Genomic DNA, 14,614 nt, shown 5'->3' with positions numbered 1-14,614 from the left:
ACAACTCTTTGTAGAAATTAAAACAATTTATTAAAACAGAAAAATTGAAAAATTGCAAAAACTAACAAAATATAAAAATTTGGGATCCTAGTGGCTCAGAAGGTATGCCCCAGGAGCGCAGGGATTCAGGAGCTTTTTAGGCTTAAGGCAGCTCTGAACCTCAGGTAGAGAAAAAAACTTGCAGTCTAGGCTGGTCAAAAAGAAATCTATTTCTAAAGGCCCCTAAAAAGGGGTAGGTTTCTCCAGCACTGAACTTAGCAAGCTGGAGAGGAAGGGAGAAATGAGGAAGGCGTGTCTGTCTCTTGCACCTTTATAGCTTTTGCTCCGCCCACAGTCCGCCCACAGTCCGCCCCTTTGGTTTAAGGTGATTGGTGTTTTCCCTTTGACAGATTACCTCTGTCAACCAATGGCTCCTCCTTGTCAGAGGGGTGGTATTAGTTGAGATAAGAGTCATGGAGCTTACGGGGGTATGGCTATGGGGGCTGGGCTGTTTGTTGCAACTGGGGTTTTTTTTAAAATCTGCCTTGAAACCAAGATACAAGTAAAACAAACAAAAAAAAATACATCCAACACATCTTAAAACACTTGTAAAAGTATACAGTAAACACAGGAAGACCATAAAAACTTGATTAGTGTACCTGGGCTGATGGCTTAATTTTAACATTCAATTTAAAAATGTTAAGCTCAAAATTAATTAAAGCACTTAATATGCAAAGACCAAGCACAAATAGGGATTTCATGTATGACAATAAATGTCCTTTAGGTTGAGAAATTACAGAGGTAGAAACCAAGACATCTTCAAGAAACAAAGAAGATAAACCGCATGCATCCCAGGAAGTCTGTTATCAAAACTCACACCTCCCAAAGAAACTGTCAACTACAAATTAGGTTGGAGACTGAGGAGGCACCGGAGGGGGGTGCCTGCCTTCAGTTCTGGAGCTATCCAGAGGACCGAGGCGGCAGTGTGCTGGCGTGTGCTGGCGCAAGGGGACAGAGACGAAGGGGGGAAAGTTGAGTGAAGTGTAAATTACTTTCTGGGTAAAAGGACTATGTTTAAAGAAGTACTCAAGTTCACAGTAAAATGAATGGAGCCATGCCTCTAGCAATATTGCTAAGTGCTCCCGCGCCGTGATATGCCTTTGTCCTACTAATAAATGTTCAATATTATGCTGCTGAAAATTCCGCTTGTGAATTCATCTTTCTCACTTCTTCCCTTAAAATCAGTTCTAAGAATTTAGTGTGAAATACATTTAGGCTTGGTCCACAGTCATTTTAGTTCAAATAAACACATCTAAATGTTTTCCATCTTTCCCATTAAAGGATATTGGTTTGGGCTCATTCTTTCAGCATTTTGCCAGCGATATGCTCAATGCTATTTCCTTAGGAATGAAAGCTGTTGCATGATATTACAAAGTGTTTGGCGAAACCTTTACCATGACTCTCAAGTCGCAACATGCCAGATAATCATTGGTTTTCAAAGCTGCTTGCAGATATAAGGAAAGCATCAAAGGTTTATGCATGAATCAGCATCCCCTTGTCACAACGTCACGCTGCAGTGATCCTTGCAGAGCTCTAAGACTGGATTTAAAGGAGAAAAGCTCAACACTGGCTCTTGAGCCAGCAGGATGAAACATCCAAGATTGTACATATATTGCTTCTGTGCTAAAACTACTGTATGAAAACGTGTTACCATTATGGCAGTTGTGAGGAATGAGACAACTCTTAGTAAAAATTAAAATAATTTATTAAAAACGGAAAAATTGAAAAATTACAAAAATTACCAAAATATAAAAATTTGGGATCCTAGTGGCTCAGGAGGTATGCCCCAGGAGCGCAGGGATTAGAGATCTTCAGGCTTAGACAGCACTGAACCTCTGGTGGAAGAACTTGCAGTGCTGGGCTGACTTTTAGCTAATCCAAAAGTCAAAGGTAAAAATTATTAAAGGCTCCTTAATAGGAGTAAGGCTTAAGTACCCAGCACTGGTGTCCACTACAGCTGATCTGCACTGGTCTCTGCGCAGCTCTGACGCCTGCCTCGTGGTTTTATAGTGCCTTTGCTCCGCCCCGGTCCGCCCACAGCCCGCCCACAGCCCGCCCACAGCACACCCCTGTGGTCTAAAGTGATTGGTGCTTTCCTTTTGACAGATCATCTCTGTCTACCAATAGCTCGTCGTTGTCAGGGGGGTAGTAACAGCTGAAGTAAGGGTGGTAACATGCCTTCATTAAGATTCAGGTTGCTATGGAGCTTACTTGCAGAATAACGGCTATGGGGCTAAAAATAGCAATTGGCTGTTAGAAACTGGGGTTTTGGAGTTAGTCCCGAGACTAAAGTGCAAAGCAAAAACCTCAAAAAAAAAAATTAAAATACATCTAATACCTCTTAAAACACTTATAAAAGTAGACAATGAACATAGGAAAAACAACTCTTACAGTGTACAAGTGGTTTAAAGTTTGAAAAAGGGATTTTTAACTAGGAAACTTTTAACTGGGAATTTTAACTGGGACTGGTACAAACTGCTTTGAACAAGTGAAAACACTAATAATAAAGCTTGATTTTTGTACCTGGGTTGATGGGTTAACTTTATCATTCAATTAAAAGAACTGTTTAATTCAAAATTAACTAATTAAGGCACTTAACATGCAAAGACCAAGCTAAATAGGGATTTCATGTATGACAGCAGTTTTATAGTACTCCATAGGAGACATCTCTTTAAATGACTCTAAGATCCTTTCAGCGCTAAAATTGAGAAGGGGGTTGATCCATAGTTAACTCATGTAAACACGAGTGAACTACTAAGAGACAGCAAATGTTAATCACGAAACCTAAGCTGCAGGCTTCGCCTTAATCTTGTCAAGATAAGAGGAAGAGGATCTTTTGAAAACCAGCACAGAGATCGCTGAATCATCCAGCGAAGAACTGCGCATGCTCCAGAAAGAAAGGTAAAAAGTGCATTGTGACGAAGACTGCTGATCTTCATCAGAAAGACCCCCGAGGAAGAAGAGGAGCCTTCCTCAGTGCACCCATCAGCGTACACAGCACATGCATGGCACGTATGCTAATGATATTAATGACTTCCGAGAAGTAATTTCTAGAACCACTCCTATCCCAAGAATTGTGATGAATATTCATAATTTTTACACATAATGCTGGACTGTATGGCGTGCTCTGTGTGTGTCTGTCTGTGTGTGTGTGTATGTGTGTTAGGAGTGATCCCCCACGCACCCAGCACCGAATAAAGCAAATACCTGCTTCTCTGACTCTGAAGCATCTCTAGGCCTGGTTTTGGGCAATTCAAAATAGGTGAATACACATTACAACTACCCCTGAAGTTGTTGCGTAGGCAGATTTAAGAGGAAAGGATTTCATCTTCATCGCTCTCCTTCTTTCTTGATTTGACAGAATTAAGAACTTGTAAAAAATCTGATATCACTGATGCTCACCACTCCTCCAATTAGACTACGCTCACTTAGACAACGAAGTCAGGAGCTTTGGATAGCTCCCGCTTCTGCCCTAGGAATTGCTTCCGGTGCTGTACCTTTGCTCCAGCTGCGAAACCAAACCAGCAGAACCAAGGAAGTTCTCTCTGAATGAACCATTGCTCTTGAAGGCTACAACGGTAGCCATGGCAGTGAACACTGCTCTTCACTGGGCCATTCCTCTGAAAAAAAACATGCACCACCTCTCAACCTAAACCGTTAAGCCTCCTGCTGATGCTGACTGACAAAGCGTCCAACTGCAGTTAGATTCCAACAGCTACTTCCAATGACCTGTCAACAGAGCTTTGCAGACTTGCAACAGTCCAACAAACTAAAGGGGCTATGCTTCATGGCTGTTTTTCAAACATCATTGACTTATGTCCCTTTGCCAGCTTAAGTGAAGGTGGCCCGTCCACCTTGGTCAAAGTCAGCAGAATTTTGGCCCAATTTGTTGTTATGCAACACATCATGACATGATCTCTAGGTGTTGATGCAAAATTCCCGCTGAAGTGCATGTCGTTACATGACTTAAGGCTACCTACTCACAGAGTGTCCACTCCACTGCCACACCCATTTTCTGGCCACCTTGAAATGACTGAGCTGTCTTACTGTTTCCAACATTCCTCAGGGGTACGTGACCACCATCTCCTCCTTTCTGAAGTTTAGGAACCTAATTTAAAAGTAGTACCAGCAATACCAGTTTATGTAAAATCCATTTGCTCCATCAACAAACTCCGAGCAAGTGCTGATAATTAGTTTCAAGACTTCTACATATATTTCCAGTGAGCTTTCTGTTTGCTTGTTTGTTTTTAAAGCAGATGGAGTAGGGCGATGTTTCCCTGAGGCTACCAGGGCTGCGAGGCAGGCAGGCAGAGCCCTGGCATGGGTGGCACAGGGGACCCCGGGCGCTGACGGCTGCCACCAGCGCAGGCCAGCTGGGGACCGGCAGGCAGGGCTGCACCCCGTGTCTGCCACCACAGCTGCAGCTTCTGCAGCCTGAAACACAGCTGGCTCAGGGGTTTAAATCAAGAGCCAAAATATTTTGCTGCTCAATTTGGGGCAGAGAAAGGTCATCACTTCTAGCATGGCATAAGCCTGCCACTACATTTCTGTGAAGGAAAATTACCTTGTTGGAGTGAAACTCCTGGGTAAAATACTGAAGCGCTTTCAGATTCATATTATCTGACATTTCTGTGACCTTCTTTTATATCTGCATTGTTTCATACTGCTGATTTTGGGCACAAGTTCTTTGTACACTATTCTGGAAACAAAAAAGTAACCCAAAAACAACACCCACCCCTCTCCCACCATCACTCCTTCCCCAGCCCCAACCCTAAGAAAACCAACCTGCAGAATGCTCAGGATTTCAAATGAGAACAAGCATAGATGGGACATCAAAAGATGGATTCTCCTTAGACATTGGTGCATGCAGTGCTCTGCAATCAACTCCTAAATTCTACTTCTCGTACACCAAATATTTGTCTTGGGAACTCCTTGTTCTCTATTCAAACCCTTCTGAGAGGGTAATCGAGGATATTTTAAGCACATGTTGCACTCGTCAATTAAATCCAAAGCACAGCATTACTTGACTAACAGGGGGGTGACAAGGTCAATTAAGACCTGTTCATATCTTATTTTGGAGCTCTTCCAACTGCTTGAAAAGTGAAGCCTTGGACATTGAAGGTTCAGACTAAGGAGGAACCAAAGCGTGGACAGCATCTCCCTTCTGCTGGAAGCCTTGAAGTTCACCACTGCAGTCTGCAGCCTACACAGATCATCTGAGTACTGTAAAAGTTCTGCAAGGAAGAACAAGAATGTGAAAAACGAGGTTCACTCTCCTGTGAGAATTTAAAGGGTTTAATATAAAGACAATAAGAGACACATAAAATAAAGCAAAGGGGCAACGGCCGGGTGCCTTGGCGCTCTGCCAAGAGCATACCTGATGCTAGAGGTGAGTCCTTTTTATACCATTTTTACTGTCTGTTCTCTATTCATATTAAAACTTTTCCTGGAGCTGTTCTGCATGGCCACTCCTTGGTTCCGCCTTTTTAGAGCATGCGTAGTCTTCTGCCTTGTGGCTTTATTTCTCTTGATTCTTGGGGTTGGGCTTGCTAGGTAAGAATCGATGGTAGGGTGGATCTCAATTCTCCAGACAGATTGCAGCTTTGGGCCTCTTTGCCCCCCGGGCAGAGTGGTGATAACGGCTCTCGGACTCTCCTGGCCGCCTGTTCTCCGGGCGGAGTAGCCTTTGGGCCCTTTTGTTCCCTGGACAAAGTGTTGATTAGAAGCTCCTTGGGCCTCATCCTCTGTTTGCTTGGAGGTTATCTTACTTGCTCACACTTGCAAACATTCTTGCTAAAAAGAGAGAAAACTACATCCACACAGCAAAAAGCATTTCTAACATTATATAATATCTACCCTTATACTTTGCAAGAAGCCAATATAATATATGTTTATAACATTTAGCAACCTAGATAAACTGCCCAGGAAATCAAAATTCCAAGGCCAAATTGTAGGCTGAATCCTGGAGTTAAGAGCTTCCCTCTGGCAGAGTTTTTCTATGTGCAAACATGGGTCGTGTGAATGAAAAAATCCCTAACAGCCCATTAGAGGTGATAATAAAACACTGGAGATGGCTGACAGGACGAAAAAGTACTTTGGACACCCGAGAATTGATCAGACTGTCCACATGGGTTTGGCCGACTTTAAAATTAAGTCAAGGAAATTGGCCTCCCTATGGGAGTTTGGAAAGTAACATCATTACTGACCTGATGGTAGAACTGAGATCATTACGTAGGTTTGATGAACCAAGATATGCAGAACTTTTTACTATGTATCTGAACAGGGAAGAAGCATATGTAGTAGACAAAGTAATATGGAGATGACTTTGAGGAGGCGAAAGGGAAAGAAAAAGCCGCAGCAAGCTGACTCGCATACTAATACAGACAAAGAAATTGATATGACAGAGACAGATATGGTAGCACCAGCTTTGCGCAATGGGGGGGGGGGGGGGGTCTCCCGCCCCCGTTCAACCGCCAGTGGCGCAGCCCGCACAAGTGGGGGCGGGGGGTGGGGGAGCAGTGGCTCCGCCACCGCCTCTGCCGCCTGCGCTGCCGGGCCAGCCCGCACAAGTGGGGGTGGGGGCCTGTCCGCCGCCTCCTCCGTCGCTGCCGCCGCCTCTGCCGCTGTCTTCGCCGCTGTCCAAGCGGGGGCAGGGGAGGGGGCGAGCGACCGGCTCCAAGCCAGAGGAGCGGCGCCGGGCCACCCTGCCCCCAGCCTCGTCAGGGGTGGAGAGCGGACGCAGGGGTGGGAGAGATGCAGGTATGCCACCGCCCCCTGACCTTTCCAGAGGCAGAGACGAGGAAGGGGGAGGGGAAAGGGCAGGCTGGCCACCTTTCCCCGAGTACTCGGAACACGGAAGTGAAGGCAGAAATGGACACGGGCAATTACGGCGACATTCCCCAATACAGAGAACCGCAAGTTTCCGAGCAAGAGACAGGAGGAGACGCTCGCTCTCCCCACCCTGCGGCACAGGCAGTGTTAAAGCTGAGGGCAGACAAGATGGCCCCGACCCAGGCGCCTCTTGCAGAGCTAGGGACAGGAGAACCTGCTTGCAGCCCCTGCCTCCCTACCCCTCCACTGCCGCAAAAAGCGAGACAGATCCTGATCAACATTCGGCTGGAACAATCTTTAAATCCAATGAACCAATTCCAATTAAAAGCGAATGGGATGATTCTGATACAGATGGTTCTCACGGGAAGGGTGGAAGAAGAAGGGGCAGGATAGCCCAAGAAGCTATGAAAGCAGTCAGTCCCGTTGCTAAACACACAAGGTCCAAAACAGATAAAGGGGGGGAGGACGAGCTTGCATTAGAAGCACATCTGAGACAGGCTGTGGGAAATCAAGGAGTTATTTATATAAAGACACCATTTTTCCTTGGAGAATTACAGCAGTGGGAAAACTCAATTGGGAAGTACAGGGACAACCCAGAGAAAGTAGCTATGCATGTAGAGATGGCCATAAAATCCCAAAACCCAGATTGGGGTGATTTAAATGTTATGCTAGATGAATTATTGGATAAAACAGAGAGAGAAATGGTCAACAAAGCGGCTATATCTGCTATAGAAAGTCAAATTGCAACTGGGAGTCTCCAAGAGTCAGTTAATGATATCTATCCCCTAGCAAACCCTTGCTGGGATCCCAATGTCCCAGAACAGATGGAAAAGCTGAAGCGATACCAAAAATGGGTGGTTGTTGGGTTAAAATGTGCTGTTCCTAAAGCAGTGGATTGGGCTAGGTTATATGAGATCAAACAAAATCCAAATGAGACCCCCACAGAGTTTTTAAATAGGCTTAAAGAAGCTGCACAAAAATAGACTACCTTAGACCCTGACTCACCTGAGCAGCAGATCCACCTGGCTTACCTGTTTATAGGTCAATCTGCTAATGACATAAGAAAAAGCTGCAAAAGTTAGATGGGCCACCGGACATAAGTAAATTGTTGAATGTAGCCTGGAAGGTATACCAGAACAGAGACTTAGCAGACAAAGATAAACATAATAAACCCCACCACAAGAAGAAGTATGACAAAGGAAAGTCATCTGACACATCAAAAAGGGGTCCCCCTTTTCCCCTATCTGAGGACCAATGCCAATTTGCAAAAAACAGGGGGACTGGAAAAAAGAGTGTCCATCACGAGCAGAAAAGAAGCCCCCAGTTTCGGAACTAACTGTAAATACGGACTGACAGGGACCAAAGGTAACTATCCCAGCAGAACCTTCAGTTTTAGCTAAGCTGGGGAATGAGGATGTTGAATTTCTGGTTGATACAGGGGCAACACATTCTGTGTTAAATACTTTAAAAGGTACACTGAGTCAAGACACTGTGGATATGATTAGAGCTACAGGGGTAAGTGAAACAAGGCCTTTTCACCAACCTTTAAAATTTAAATTGGGAAAACACTGGGTCACTCACCAGTTCCTGTATATGCCAAATTCCCTAATGCCATTATTGGGCAGAGATTTACTGGAAAAATTGGAAGCAGAAATTAAGTTTTCTAAGGAAGGGGGAGTGAAAGTTATAATCCCAGAATCTAAAATTGTCGAAGCAGCTGCTATACTTGTACAGGAATGCCATGGAAAAATTCCCAAAGAAGTTGAAGAAGCTGTCATTCAAATAGTGTGGGCCAATGATTGTCCTGGGAGATCCAAAAAAGCTGAACCTGTGAGTATCACACTCAAAGCAGGGACTACACCAGTAAGGCAAAGACAATATCCTCTGAAATTAGAAGCTCGCAAGGGATTAGTACCTGTGATTGAAAAGTTTCTCAAATTTGGGTTGTTAGTGGAATGTGAATCCAGGTACAACACACTAATCTTGCCAGTAAAGAAAGCTGATGGTAAAAGCTACAGGTTGGTACAGGATTTGAGGGAAATCAACAAGATAGCAGAGGACATACACCCAGTGGTAGCGAATCCTTACACACTTTTGACAGCACTAACAAATGAATTAGGGTGGTTCACTGTTTTAGATCTCAGGGATGCCTTTTTCTGCATTCCTGTGCATAAGAATAGCCAAGAACTCTTGGCTTTTGAGTGGGAGAATCCTGAAACAGTTAGAAAGACCCAGCTCACCTGGACAGTTTTACCACAAGGATTCAAAAACAGCCCGACCATATTCGGAAGCCAGCTGGCAAAGGAGCTTGAGGACTGGAGGAAACAAGAACCAGGAGGAGCGGTTCTCCAGTATGTTGATGACATCTTGATAGCAGCCAAGACACAAGATGACTGCATCCAGCTCACTGTAAGTCTGTTGAACTTTTTGGGCCAAAGTGGGTATCGGGTCTCGAAAGAGAAGGCACAGGTTGCCAGGGAAACAGTAGTTTACCTGAGCCTGGAAATTTTCCGTGGACATCACCAACTCAGCAGAGAATGGAAGGAAGCCCTCTGGCGACTTCCAGAGCCCCATACCGTAAGGGAGATGCAGGCCTTCCTGGGAATGGTAGGTTGGTGTCACCTGTGGATACCAAACTATGGGCTACTGGTAAGACCTTTGTATGAGGTCCTTAAAGCAGCTGAAAAGGGGACAATCATGTGGACAGAGAATGCCAGGGCTGCATTTAAACAGCTGAAACATTCCTTGATGTCAGCCCCAGCTCTGGGGCTGCCGGACTTGACTAAACCTTTTGAACTCTTTACACATGAGCGACTGAATGTTGCTCTGGGGGTACTGGCACAGCACCTTGGAGACCAGCGAAGAGCTGTGGCCTATTTCTCAAAACAACTAGACAATGTAGCCCAGGGTTGGCCAGGATGCTTGAAAGCTGTGGCAGCAACAGTCCTTCTGATACAAGAGGCCTGTAAATTCACCCTTGGGCAGCACATTGTCATGTATGTACCCCATGCAGTGATAAATGTGCTGGAGCAAAAGGGGGGACACTGGCTCTCCCCTAGCAGAATGCTCAAATACCAATCTGTGTTGTTAGAACAGGACGATGTTACTCTAAAGACAACTTCTGTGGTAAACCCTGCAATGTTTTTATCATCCACGTTACTTGACAGTGTGCCTGAGCATGATTGTTTGCAGACAATAGAGGAAACTTATTCCAGCAGACCAGACCTGAAAGATGTTCCTTTGAAAGACCCAGACTGGGAATTGTACATTGATGGGAGCAGCTTCATGAGAAACAGTAGGAGCATGACCGGTTACGCTGTAACCACCTCAGATAAAATCATTGAGGCAAAAGCCTTGCCTCCAGATGTATCATCACAGAAAGCTGAACTCATTGCACTAACGAGAGCTCTAGGACTGAGTGAGGGGAAGAAGGTGATTGATTCCAAATATACCTTCACTGTTGTGCATGCCGACGGGGCTATTTGGAAGGAACGTGGCCTGCTGACTGCTCAAGGTAATGAGGTAAAGCATGCTAAACAAATTCTTGCACTTTTACAGAGCATTTGGAAGCCTATGGAAGTAGTTATCATGCATTGCAAGGGTCATCAAAAAGGGAAAACAGCCCCTGAACTGGGAAATCGTTTTGCTAATGAAACAGCCAGGGGGATTGCAGAAAAAGGCATTTTTGTAGTGGTACCACAGAAAGAGATAGATTTGTCATCATTTACCCCAAAACACAAACAGGGGGATCACAAATTAATTAAGTTCCTTAAGGCTGAAATCAAAGAAGGTGGGTGGGCTTTTCCCCCGGTGTCTTGGGGTGACCTTATGATGTGTATCCCATATCGCTGCCTATGCCCAGAAATTAATTTTGTGCCTTTCTATGCCTCTAAACTGAGCCTAAGAGGGGGAAGGAAAAACTGAGCAAAACTTTTTCAAAGCAGTTTGCAGCTTGTCCAAGGTCACACAGAGATAGCAGGTTTTTTTTTCCCCAGCTGCAGGAGGGGAGCGAGGAAGCCCCCGGCTTGCTGCTTTCCTGTCAGCTTTTGGGCAGTTGTTTCAGTTTCTTGTTCTCTGGAGAGAGACTGAGAGTTGAACTTTGTTTTTCCTTCCCCGAAATTCCAGATTTTCTCCCTTTTCTACTGGACTGCTTTCAACCTCAGAGAACATCGGGAGGACTTTCCACTGGGCACAGAGGGCCTGGCCCTGGGCCAAGCCCCAGCTCCGAGGAGACCAAAGGGAGGACTCTAACACTTTTCCCCAGGTTTTTCCTCCACAGGGAGATATTTTATTATTTAGTATTATTTTCCTTTTTCCGTGTGTTTGTTAAATAAATAGTTTTATCTCCTTCACTTTCCTTTGAGGAAAATTTATTTTTTCCCGAACCTGGTGGGGGAGGGGTGGTTGTGCCTTCTCTCAGAGGATATATTTCTAAATTTGGCCAAACCGGAACAAATTTAGTGGCGCCCAACTGCGTGGCTCGAAGGAAAGTGAAAAAAACCTGTGCTAATTACATTTTGGTTTGAATTTACTTATTTTGTGTTGGGGTAAAGTATTCACCATGCTGGTTGAGTTCAGAATGTCTCTCTGGCTCGATGTACTCATGTCCTTCTGGTCCTTAGGCTTCATTGAGGTACTAGTGGTTTTTTGGTCCCTAGGGTTGTTTGCCTATCCACAACTTGTTCCAATATTGTCCCTGTAATGTAAATTTTTCAGAGAAGGGAGACGAATTCGGATTTCTATTTTGCTGTGCCCGGTGATAATGATTTATAAGAAGTTGACAGAGGTACAGGCAGCTGTTCAAAGTGTGTATGATAAGTGGTTTCTCCATCCTAACCCCAATCCTAGCTTCAGTAGCTTGTTTTGGGAATTTATTAGTAATTGCGCCCAGATTGTTAGAGGAGGAGGAGACGGGGTTTCCCTTTCCTTTCAATTTGTTAGGTTATCTTTTGAGAGTGTTCAGTTTCCCCTGGATGTTAAAGAGACCACCTTCCTGGTATTTCTAGTATTTTATCTGGTAAGCTTCCTCTGTGTGGTCCGCAGCTTGTCTAGAATGAAAGCTCAGATTTCCCGGGTGACTGCTGAGACACCTGACCCAGAGGTGGAACATTCTGAGTGGTGTGGGGAATGGGAGGATATGGGCCAAATCTTGAAGAAATTCTCTGACCCAATGGTTTGCAATTTTCCCCCTGAACAAGTTCAGAAACCAGCTGAGGTGGCGAAATATCTGAAAGAGAAATACAATGAAAGTTCCAGTGAGAACAAGCTCCTTGCAATATGTTGGGCTTTGGCATACGCCCAACGCACACGGCAGCAGGAAATGGTAGAGAGACAGGAAGATAAATCAGCAAAGCCTGCAGACACCCCAGTCATTCAGGCTGCAGATAAACCAGACAGCAAGCCCAAACCAGATGGAGAGTTTAAGCCACTGACAGTGGCTCCTGTCACGAGGAAAAAAACACACAACCGAAACTGATCGTCCAGTGAAAGATGAGGATAATGCAGGGGAAGGAACCTCAAAAGATGCAGGGGAAGGAACCTCAAAACCACCAACTGACTCAGGCACAGAAACCATACTGAGTCCATGGCCATAAAGGACCTTCACAGACTAAGAAAGGATTACACCCGACGGTCTGATGAATCCATAATAAGTTGGATGGTCCGTATTTGGGATGCGGCAGGTGATGATGTGATGCTGGACAGGGCTGAAGCGAGGCATTTGGGATCCCTGTCACATGATCCAGTGATCGACCAAGCGATGATAAGGGAGGCTGACTCTACCAGTGTCTGGAGACGGGTCTTGACAGGCGTGGTTTAAAGATATATGTGCGGAGATTATGTCTACATGCAGCAAACCCCGTGGAAGACCATAGAACAAGGGATCCAACGCCTGAGAGAACTAGGGGTGGTAGAGGTTGTCTGCACAAATGACCCAGGATTGAGGAGTCCAGACCGGGCCAGAGTTATTCCATATATGTGGCAAAAACTCATACAACTTGGGCCATAAGAATAAGCTTCTGCTTTAGCAATAATGAAACTGGACTATGGTGCGAATAAGACTGTGCGGGATATGGCAGTGAAGCTCCAAGCATATGCAGACTGTGCATGGCCCAACACATGCAAGAATCGCAGCTGTGGAAACACGTATGCAGAAAATGGAAGATAAGATAGAGAAGAATCACCAGGAGATTAAGGAGTGCCTTCTCGGCGGACGTTCCCCAGAGAGAAGGAACATCCCATGAAGTGAGCTGGGGAAATTTCTGTGTGACAGTGGGGAAGACACGAAGAGGTGGGGTGGACAACCCATGTCTGCTCTGGCACCATGAGTATGTGAACTGAAGGAGTGCAAGTCTCAGAAAGGAAGTTCTACGAAAAAGGAAGTAGCTCCAGTTGCCTGTAGCCAAACGGCCGGAAATGATGGAAAAGATGATGACATGTCCAATTCCCATGAAGGAACCTCATAGATGCAGGCCCAGGGAAAGAAGTCTAACCAGGCATACAGGGGCCCTGCCTCTAGCCAGGTAGAGGCCAGGAAAAACCGTGTTTTTTGGACTGTGTGGATTCGTTGGCCTGGTACATCAGAACCACGAAAACATGATGCCATGGTTGACACTGGTGCCCAGTGTACAATAATCCCATCGCAGCATGTGGGGGTAGAATCTGTTTCTATTTCTGGTGTAACAGGTGGATCACAAAATTTGACCTTGGTGGAAGCTGAGGTGAGCCTGACTGGAAATGAGTGGAAGAAACATCTCATTGTGACCGACCCTGAGGCCCCGTGCATTCTGGGCATAGACTTCCTCCGGAACGGGTATTTTAGAGACCCAAAGGGACTCAAGTGGGCATTTGGAATAGCTGCTGTGGAGACAGAGGGCATTAAGCAATTGAACACTTTGCCTGGGCTATCAGAGAACCCATCTGCAGTCAGCCTTCTGAAGGTGGAAGAACAAAGAGTACCAATTGCTACCTTGAAAGTGCATCGCTGGCAGTATCGAACAACTCGAGATGCTGTGATTCCCATCCACAAGATGATCCATGAGCCGAGGTGTGGTCAGCAAGACCCACTCACCCTTCAATAGTCCCATTTGGCCTGTGCGCAAATCGGAAGGAGAATGGAGATTGACTGTGGACTATCGTGCCTTGAATGAAGTGACTCCACCACTGAGCGCTGCCATGCCGGACATTTTGGAGCTCCAGTATGAGCTGGAGTCCAAAGCAGCGAAGTGGTATGCCACTATTGACATTGCTAATGCATTTTTCTCCATTCCTCTGGCAGCAGAGTGCAGGCCTCATTTGGCTTTCACCTGGAGGGGTGTGCAGTACACCTGGAACCGACTGCCCCAGGGGTGGAAGCACAGTCCCACCATCTGCCATGGACTGATCCAGACTGCACGAGAAAAGGGTGAGGCTCCAGAACATTTGCAGTACATTGATGACATCATTGTGTAGGGGAACACTGCAACAGAAGTGTTTGAGAAAGGAGAGAAAGTTATCCGGATTCTCCTGGAAGCTGGTTTCGCCATCAAGAAGAGCAAGGTCAAAGGACCTGCTCAAGAGATCCAGTTCCTGGGAGTGAAATGGCAAGATGGATGGCTATTACCGCAGGCCTGGTTCCTATGGTATATCACCGTGTCCCGCATCTGTGGAAGCGCAAACATACCCACGACCCCAAACGATAAGCTCATGCGGGCCTTCCCACTGGTTAGTGAGTAAATTCCGCACCCAGACTTTTGCCCGGGGCAGT

Source organism: Aphelocoma coerulescens (genome assembly GCF_041296385.1).
Source record: "Aphelocoma coerulescens isolate FSJ_1873_10779 chromosome W unlocalized genomic scaffold, UR_Acoe_1.0 ChrW_unloc_scaf_2, whole genome shotgun sequence".
In the NCBI taxonomy this organism is placed as follows: Eukaryota; Metazoa; Chordata; class Aves; order Passeriformes; family Corvidae; genus Aphelocoma; species Aphelocoma coerulescens.
Note: the sequence above shows the minus strand (reverse complement) of the source record.